The sequence below is a fragment of the Palaemon carinicauda genome, chromosome 33 (assembly GCF_036898095.1).
Source record: "Palaemon carinicauda isolate YSFRI2023 chromosome 33, ASM3689809v2, whole genome shotgun sequence".
NCBI lineage: Eukaryota > Metazoa > Arthropoda > Malacostraca > Decapoda > Palaemonidae > Palaemon > Palaemon carinicauda.
Genome location: NC_090757.1, coordinates 39,575,824 through 39,583,805, shown reverse-complemented (window position 1 = coordinate 39,583,805; position 7,982 = coordinate 39,575,824). Strand labels below are relative to the sequence as shown.

The window sequence follows — 7,982 nt, the reverse complement described above, 5'->3', positions numbered from 1 at the left end:
GTATTAATATGAGTTATTAGAAAGCTTTACAAAGTATTTAGGGAAGAGTTAAAAAGCATCAAGAAAGCAATTGGAATATTTTATTATTATTATTATTATTATTATTATTATTATTATTATTATTATTATTACTAGTAGCTAAGCTACAACCCTAGTTGGAAAAGCAAGATGCTATAAGCCCAAGGGCTCCAACAGGGAAAAATAGTCCAGTAAGGAAATAAATAAACGATATAAAAAGTTAGGAACAATTAAAAAAAATTATTTAAAAAACATTAACAACATTAAAACATATTTCATATAGCATTGCAAAACATCAAATATAAAAAAAATTGAGTTGTATTAATATTACCAGAATATTCAGTGACCTAATGGATTGAAAATTAATAAACTCTAACAATAAGGTGAATAGAAAAAATATGTTACACTAATACCACATAACGGATGTCGATATAAAAAGGGGATGGTAATTGAAGTTCTGAAATGAAGAAAAATATCTAATTAGCACAAATGAGAGAGAGAGAGAGAGAGAGAGAGAGAGAGAGAGACCCTTAACTTCATCCGAAGTGACCGAAATTATGCCTTTCAAATGAGAGAGAGAAGAGAGAGAGAGAGAGAGAGAGAGAGAGAGAGAGACTTTATCATAAGTGACCAAAATTATGCCTTTAAATGAGAGAGAGAGAGAGAGAGAGAGAGAGAGAGAGACTTAATCATAAGTGACCAAAATGATGGCTTTTAAATGAGAGAGAGAGAGAGAGAGAGAGAGAGAGAGAGAAAGAGAGAGAGATTTTATCATAAGTGACCAAAATGATGCCTTTAAAATGAGAGAGAGAGAGAGAGAGAGAGAGAGAGAGAGAGACCTAAATGAAGCCTTTAAAATAAAAGAGAGAGAGAGTGAGAGACTTTATCATAAGTGGCTAAAATGATGGCTTTAAAATGAGAGAGAGAGAGAGAGAGAGAGAGAGAGAGAGAGACTTTATCATAAGTGACCAAAATAATGCCTTTAAAATGAGAGAGAGAGAGAGAGAGAGAGAGAGAGAGAGAGACTTTATCATAAGTGACCAAAATAATGCCTTTAAAATGAGAGAGAGAGAGAGAGAGAGAGAGAGAGAGAGAGAGAGAGTTTAAACGTTAAGCTTCTTCATCGTTTGGCGAGATTTCAAATTCGATAAAATTAGCCCATATAATAAATGATACTTTATTACTATTATTATTATTATTATTATTATTATTATTATGATTATTATTATTATTATTATTCATTATTATTATTATTATTATTCATTAACAGGTTTATCATGCGTATGCATGATAAATCCCGTTGGACCACTCCAACATATAAATCCCTGTGGCATTTCTTAAGAATACAGCAACCAAGGGGTTGATGGAACATAATCTATTTTGCAATTGCTATATAACTTAGTATTCATTCACTTTTTCATTTCAATACCGATAACACTATTTACTATAACAGTGTTACAAATGACGTCATGTCGCTGTCCCTTTTTTCAAGATGCAAATATTGCATTTTTTTCTGTAGCCTATATATTGTACTGCACACACTTCAAACTCGTACATTGTGACGATCTCTGCTTAACAGAACCGGTTTAAACTTCTCTATTCTTGAACTGATCTGTTTGAATTTTTGTGACCTTCTTGCACTGAAACTGTTGTGACAAAAGCACGATGTCTGTTGAAATAAAGTTAGTTGCATTCGCTCTCGCTTCTCAGATAATCACCTAACTAGCAGCTCCGTACATTACAGTAACATATTTTGAAGTGAATAACGTTAACGGTCTGAGCTACTAATCGTCACGAAGCGATGTTATTAATCTGTTTGAATATTGATGACCATAAAGTATTATTTCTAAAAAAAAAAAAAAAAAAATAAAGTATATCATAACTATACATTGTTATCGTCATTGAGACTTTATCTTTATTTACTTGCAACAGCATCCTTTAATGTGTCCCGCCCATGTTTATATCATTCACTGTAGATAATAATAATAATAATAATAATAATAATAATAATAATAATAATAATAATAATAATAATTTCATCCTAATTATTCTTATACCAACTTCATGCTCTTAGCTGATATAATAATTCTAAGAACATTTTAATGGATTAAAAAAATAGACGAAGGATAAACATATTTCATAGCTGAAATAGTAATATGAATAACATGATTTTAGAGGAAAAAATAATAACATTGATAATCCAGCCAAGAAATATAGAAAAGAGAATTAAAATGTCAGAACACTTATAAAAGTAACGAACAATACAGCAACACAGTAAACTTGAAAAATTACAAAATACATTTCACTCCAAGTTCAAATACCACAAAGCCCAATGTAATCATATACTTACGTAGGGTCAAGTGACTGGACAATGTTGAAAACCTGTTTGGATGCGGGCTGGTCTTCATAGATGTCTGCGCATTTTCCTGCCCAAAAGAAAAAAAAATAAATATATAAAAATAAAAAATGAAAAATAAAAATAAAAAACTATTGCTTTTATTCTAATAATTTTGGCGACGTTCTTGTTGCTGTTATTATCTTCGCCAACTTATTTGTGGCGAAGGTTGTTTTGATAGCCGTATATTAATTTGTTTGTACGTCTGTGTGTTTGTGATTCGCATTATTCAAAAACTATTTGACCGTATCTCATGAAATTTGATGGGATGATTTGGCCATGATCCAAGGACAAGTTGGTTACATTTTGCGAGTGATTGGGTCAAAGGTCAATGCTAAAGTCACTTGAAGGTCAAAAAACGTCATTTGCCCATATCGTGGCCATTTTTTATCTGATTTGCATGAAACTAGTGCTAAAATGCGCCAAATTGAATTGCCTATCTTGTGATATACAACATAACATAAAAATGTCATTGAGAAACGTAGTGGTAGCGAAAGTATGCGTTCTAATGGGTGCCCGTTCTAGTTCAAATTGAAACGATATAATTATTAAACAAAACCAACACGAAAGAACACAAATTTTCACTGTAATAACAGAAATGTGAAAACATAAACAGATGAAAAAAAGATATATAAATAAACAAAAAATAAATAGAAAGCAAATCGTTAAAACACAAACATATATACAAACACTAATGCCGAGGAGTATGGATGGCTTTGTGAAATGGTATTATAGTGAATGTGAATAGCGTTACCTCAACAGGACCTGTCGATCATCAAATATATGTAAAGGAGAGAGAGAGAGAGAGAGAGAGAGAGAGAGAGAGAGAATTCAAAGTAGGTAGACCTTATTCGGTGAGTTTAATAGCACAGAGAGAGAGAGAGAGAGAGAGAGAGAGAGAGAAATTCAAAATAGGTAGAACTTATTCGGTGAGTTTAATAGCAGAGAGGCAGAGAGAGAGAGAGAGAGAGAGAGAGAGAGAATTCAAAATAGGTAGAACTTATTCGGTGAGTTTAATAGCAGAGAGAGAGAGAGAAAAAAGAAATTATTCTCTCTCTCTCTCTCTCTCTCTCTCTCTCTCTCTCTCTCTCAATAACATGTATTTTTATCGGAATACTTTCCTCCACTTCTTTAACACATACTTCACCAAATATCTTTTTCTCGTTGTTGGATAATCACAATCTCTTTTCTTTAAAAATATAATCATAAGAATATAGTTATCTACCACTACTTGAAACCTCTCTCTCTCTCTCTCTCTCTCTCTCTCTCTCTCTGTCAGAGCAGAATCTAATTCATTAAGGCTCCGACTGACTTTGGTCACCCCAAAGGACCCACACTAATTTCATCAGAGTAACCTGGCTTTTACACTCTTCGCTATATGATCGTCAACCACGTTATTAATTAAACAAACTGCAATCACTGTTTTTTTATCTTCATTATTTTCTCCTTATTAATAGGACACGCAATATTCAATATTCCATTAAATCATATATTGTACATTAATCTTTGTTAGGGGAAGTACACATAAAAATAGATTTAAAATATTACACAGGGTTAATATTCAAGGGTAAAACAAGATTTAGATGGATAATTAAGCTACGCTGATCCAACATTCATAACAAAATAATGACAAAAAATAATAAAGATAACAATAGAGAGTATATTTATGATGAAGAATAAAAGCCTCGTAATAAACTGGTGTAAATTATGTATAACTCAAATGCAGTTCTGAAGAAGAGAATATCCTAAGCAGGGTTTCGAGGATTACCTCGTCGAGGCTCTCCACTTTGATGACACGCAAGTGTTATCAGTTTCTCTGTCCACCCTAGCTGCGCCCCGCAACGATCGGCTACCAACTATAGTCAATTTCTTTTAATGAGGCAGATTTGCACCGACTCGCAGTGGTGCCCTTTTAGCTCCGAAGAGTTTCCTGATCGCTGATTGGTTAGAATTATCTTGTCCAACCAATCAGCGATCAGGAAACTTTTCCGAGCTAAAAGGGCACCGCTGCGAATCGGTGCAAATCTGCCTCGCAAAAAATATTGACTTTAGGTACAGTTGGACACAGAAATTCGTGGCACACCTCTCTCTGAGGAAAGGTAGTACGTTGGCCAGGGCACCAGCCACTTGTTGAGAGACTACCGCTAAAGAGTTATGGGTTCTTTTGACTGGCCAGATAGTAGTAAATTGGATCATTCTCTCTGGTTACGGCTCATTTTCCTTTTGCCTACACACACACACACACACCGAATAGTCTGGCCTATTCTATACATATTCTCCTCTGTCCTCATACACCTGACAACACAGATTACCAAAAATTCTTCTTCACTCAAGGGGTTACTGCACTGTAATTGCTCAGTGGCTACTTTCTTCTTGGTAAGAGTAGAAGTGAATATTCAGCTATTGTAAGCAGCTCTTAATAGGGGAAGGACACTCCAAAATCAAACCATTGTTCTCTAGTCTTGGGTAGTGCCATAATCTCTGTACCATGGGCTTCCACTGTCTTGGGTTAGAGTTCTCTTGCTTGAGGGTATACTCGAGCACACTATTCTATCTTATTTCTCTTCCTCATGTTTTGTTAAAGTTTTTAAAGTTTATATTAGGAGATATTCATTTAATGTTGTTACTTTCCTTGAATATTTCATATTCTTTTTTCCTTTCCTCACTGGGCTATTTTCCCATTTGGAGGCCCCTGGGCTTACAGAATTCTGCTTTTCCAACTAGGGATGTATCTTAGCATGTAATAATAATAATAATAATAAAAGGATTGTGTCACACCCTAACAGCGCAGCAAGTTACTAAAGAGCTAGTATAGGCTTGCATGGCAAAGGTGGTGGGAAGGGCAACACACAGGATCTCGCCACGGAGTGAATGAGTGACACGGTGCACGTCCTCTGAGAGAGGTGTACCATGAATCCCTGCGTCCAACTGTACATAATTTGCGTCCTTGGTGACCGGAGGTATCTCAACATTTGGAGAGAGAGAGAGAGAGAGAGAGAGAGAGAGAGAGAGAGAGAGCAAACAGTTCAAAAGAAAATATCTTCAAGATTATTTAATCCTTTCATTCAGAATCATTTGGATGGAAGTGGCAGTGACTTCGGTCATGTGTTCCTCTTAGCCATCCATTTAAAAATGTAAACTTATGATAATAATAATAATAATAATAATAATAATAATAATAATAATAATAATAATAATGTCTTATTAGAAGCAAACAATGAAAAAGAGGCACTCTTAGAGTTCGTTCATAATTGGCAAAAGCCTGCAGCTGGACAATGCCCTAGAGATCAACCATATATACATATGATCAGCGCCCATGCAACTTCTCCACCTAGGCTAGGACAGGGAGGGACAGACAGTGGCTGCTGTTAACAGAGCAAGTGATGTTGCAGGTATTATTAAAGCCGTTGAACTTGAGTGGAGCTTCTACTCCCGTCTAACAGATTGCGAGATAAAGCCGCTTCCAATAGCTATTGGAAGCGGCTTTATCTCGCAATCTAAATTATATATACGAGTAAATATATATATATATATATATATATACTGTATGTATACATACTGTATATATACATATATATATATATATACTGTATGTATATATATATATTCATATGTGTGTATATATACATATATATATATATATATATATATACATATATATATATACAGTATATATACATGGTAAATCTCAAGTGATATTTAGGTAAATTAGTCAACTCTTCAATTCAAATAACTAGCTATAGAAATAAATCAGTCAGAGAGAGAGAGAGAGAGAGAGAGAGAGAGAGAGACGTGTCAACACGCTCGGCTTAATGTCACATAATTTCATTGAGGTCATAAAATCAACTTAATTTTTCGTAATTATGCAGAAACACGAAATGCAGAATTAACTAGAGGGATACTCAGTAGAGTGCAGACCTCCGCCGCAGCAGCTAATTCTCGACCTTTTGCTAACGGTGACCACCCTCCAAAATTTAAATCATTTCCAGCTTTTTACATAAAAGTTAATCCCTGCAAGTTTCCTTATTCTACCATTAAAATTGTGGCCAGGGAGCTGTTCAAAAACAGATACACACACAAACAGGGGGTAAAACATAACCTCCTTCCAACTTCGTTGGCGGAGGTAAAAACACTTTTACAACCGGGTGGGGTGGGGGACCGGTTAAAGATTGGCGCTAAACCAATAGAAATTTACAATAGCAAATTTTGTGTGTGTATATATATATATATATATATATATATTCAAAATTTATATATACGCGTGAGGTGAGAAAAAAAGTGGTAGGCCTGATCACTGGGGAGTGCATGCGTGGATGGCGGCCACATACGACCTTGGATAGTAACATACTTTACTTCATAATATAACATTAATTACTCAGTAATATTATGCAGATATATTCAATGCGGTTGTCAAAACACAGGGAGACTGGTGTTCTAAAATAAGCACAGTGAATAAACACGCGCCACCGACTGGTAACCACGCATACCAACCCTACTGAGATTTGAATACAGCATCAAAAAAAAAAAAAAAAAAAAAAAAAAAAGCATCAATCATATCTCTCCATAACTGCATCTAAAGCCCACAACCCCAATGCAGCCCTAATCAACCAGGCCCTTCCAACCCCAACCCCCAACCCACCCACCCGCCAGCCCTTCCCCCACAAGAGACTCAACCCTCATTCCAGCAGATGTGATAGACATCATCTCACAAGTAGCAGTTCCAAAGACTTTAATATCGAAGAGATCCTTCCACACACACACACACACACACACACGCACACACTCTGCCCTGATGAAAAATGATGCCGTGGGCGTCCTCGAGGTCAATGACCTAGCTTCGGAAATGCAAGAGGAGGAAGAAAAGAAGAATGAGGAAGAGAAAAAGAATGAGGAAGAGAACAAGAATAAAGAAGAGGAGAATAAGAATGTAGAAGAGGAGAAAAAGAATGAGGAAGAGGAGAAAAAGAATGAGGAAGAGGAGAAAAAGAATGAAGGAGAAAAAGAATGAAGAGGAGAAAAAGAATGAAGAAGAGGAGAAAAAGAATGAGGAAGAGGAGAAAAAGAATGAAGGGGAGAAAAAGAATGAGGAAAAAGAGAAAAAGAATGAGAGAGAGAAAATTAATGAGGAAGAGGAGAAAAAGAATGAGGAAGAGGAGAAAAAGAATGAAGAAGGGGAGAAAAAGAATGAGAGAGAAAAAGAATGAGGAAGAGGAGAAAAAGAATGAGGAAGAGGAGAAAAAGAATGAAGAAGAGAAAAAGAATGAAGAAGAGGAGAAAAAGAATGAGGAAGAGGAGAAAAATGAATGAGGAAGAGGAGAAAGAGAATGCAGAAGAGAACAAGAATGAAGAAGAGGAAACAAGAATGAAGAGAAAAAGAATGAGGAAGAAAAAAAGAATGAAGAAGAGGAGAAAAAGAATGAAGCAGAGGAGAAAAAGCGGGTTTTCGTTGGCGAAGTGCTCCGGCGGACGTGGGCCAACGAAAAATAAAAATGGTTGTTTGGTGTCATAGTATAGTTAAGAGTGTCAGCCGTGGCTTTTATGAGCAAGCGAGGTGGCATATTTGAGTGAA

General features: G+C 35.4%; 1 protein-coding gene across 7 annotated transcripts in view; it reads right to left on the bottom strand.

Moving 5' to 3' along the window:
* LOC137625931 (solute carrier family 49 member 4 homolog) overlaps window positions 1-7,982 on the bottom strand; it is a 320,642-nt gene that overhangs the window by 199,854 nt on the left and 112,806 nt on the right. For 6 of the 7 annotated variants that reach the window (XR_011040948.1, XR_011040947.1, XM_068356947.1 and 3 more), the window contains exon 3: window positions 2,369-2,444. The exons of the other annotated variant lie outside the window; for it this stretch is intronic. The gene's annotated coding sequence lies outside the window, so the exon portion shown is untranslated. The remainder of the gene's footprint in view (window positions 1-2,368; window positions 2,445-7,982) is intronic. 7 annotated transcript variants of the gene reach the window in all.